Below are 2,099 nucleotides of genomic sequence, written 5' to 3'. Positions count from 1 at the left end.
AGTCAGTCTGTGGCTGTGACAGGCTTTGGACATATGATCAATCCTCTTTTTATCAGCCTCCAGAGATGCTGGGCTCACAGACCTGTGTCACCAGGCCTGGCTTGCCTGAAGCTCTTCCTTGATCTGTTTCCTTCCTGATGTAATTTGGACTTCTAGCTCTCACGTCCACAATGTCAGTTTTGTCCCCTTAAACTTTCCTCTCACTTTGCTTTGAGCTGATGCACTGAACCCAGCTCACTGAGATGCACTTTGCAAGGAGACGCTCATCTAGGACAGACCCTGCAGGAGTGCTTTCAGAGATTAACATGGGGGAGCTAGCTAGCGTAGTGTACGCTTTGTTTTTGGTATCTGTTATGGAAACTAGAAAACAAACTCTCTGCGTGCTATTCCTGCCTGGGCTCTACACCTGCCTGTTTTGGTATTTTGAGACAAGAGCTTGCTGTGAGTTCCAGACTAGTTTCAAACTCATGCCATAATTCCAGAAGGCTGATTCAGGATTGTTGTGAGTCCAAGGTTAACCTGGGCTACCTAGTGAATTTCAAGGTAATGTGGGCTACAGAGTTAGCCCTTCAAAATAAACAACTGACCAAAATAAAACAAAAGCTACATTGAGATTCTATCTCACCCACCAGAAAAGAGACAGTAACAAGCGTTGGCAAGAATGTGGGGGAAAAGGAACTCTTCCTCACTGTTGGTGGGGAGGTAATTAGTCAACCTCCCTGTGGGAACCAGCAGGGAGGGTCTAGAGAGATGGCTCAGTGATTAAGAGCGCTGGCTGCTGTTCCAGAAGATTGGGGTTGAATTCTCAGGAGGCCAACAACTTTGTAACTCATTTCAGGGGAACCGATGCCCTCTTCTGTTCTCCCTGGGTACTGCATGGTGCACAGTCATGTAGGCAAAAATAAGCATACACATAAAGAAAAACTCAAAACTTTTAAAAAATTGGAAATAGAACTGTCATAAATTTATCAGTACCACTCTCAGGCATATACCCGAGTCGGGTCATTACAGAGTCATCCACATCTATCTCACTTTGGCAACAGCTGATGAAAGGAACGGGCCTGGTGTCCATCCATGGATGAATAATGTGCACACACACAAAGGAGCTTTACTCGACAATAAATGCAATTATTTTCTTTGCAGGACAATGCACAGAGCTGGAGATCATGTTAAGTGAAATAAGCCAACGTCACAACCATGTCTTCTATGTGGAATCCAGGAAAACAAAGGACAGGGAATTAAAAGGGGAGGGAGTGTGTTAAACACGTGGAGGGGTGGTAAGGGTGGGTAAGATTAATACAGGGTTGAAGACATCCAAGCTTATTATATGTAGGGAAACATTGACATGAACTCTCTCTACCATTTATACTAAAAATGATCTGTATTTTAGCTCACCAAGAATTCTTCTTATCTGTGTTGGGAGCAGGAAGCATTTTGGAAAGAGAGCTGCTGTTGCTCGCTGGCAGAGATTAAGAACTGATGCTCACTGCTGACAGATCCAGCCGCATATAGATAGTGATTATAGGGTTGTTAGTGGCCTTGGACCTAGAGTCAGCAAGTCACCTTGGGGAAACTACTGTCAAAACACTCCAAGCTGCCTTCAAGCCCAGCCCTTTCCCCAGTGCTGGGGATGAAACCCAGTGCCTTGCAGGTACATGCAAATAAGCAAGTGTCCTAATGTCATTCATCCCCAGAAACTTATGGCCTTTTCTCAGTCAATTCTACCACTGGTGGTTTTGCATGGCTTGCGTGAGAGGGTACCTAGAATGACCGCCCATGGCTTGCTTGAGAGGGTACCTAGAATCATTCCACATGGTGTTTCACTGCTCCTGGACTTTTTAGAATCGAGTATGGCACAGCAGGGAGCAAAGCTTCGGGCAGGTCATCAAACCCCACTGAAGTCTCTTTCTTATCTTGTCGCTGTGGACATGTTGCTTACCAGCATTCAACTACCCCATTTAGAGTCAAACCTGCTTTTCACGGTGGCTCTGAGCACAGTGATGTGTAAACACAGGGCAGTGGCTCAGAACAGTAGCTATGGAGATGGTATCTGTCTGTGGTAGCTCCAATCTGGTGTATGAAATAAACAAACAAGTAGA

The sequence above is a fragment of the Cricetulus griseus genome, chromosome 5, assembly GCF_003668045.3.
Source record: "Cricetulus griseus strain 17A/GY chromosome 5, alternate assembly CriGri-PICRH-1.0, whole genome shotgun sequence".
Lineage (NCBI taxonomy): Eukaryota > Metazoa > Chordata > Mammalia > Rodentia > Cricetidae > Cricetulus > Cricetulus griseus.
This window is presented reverse-complemented; position numbering follows the sequence as displayed.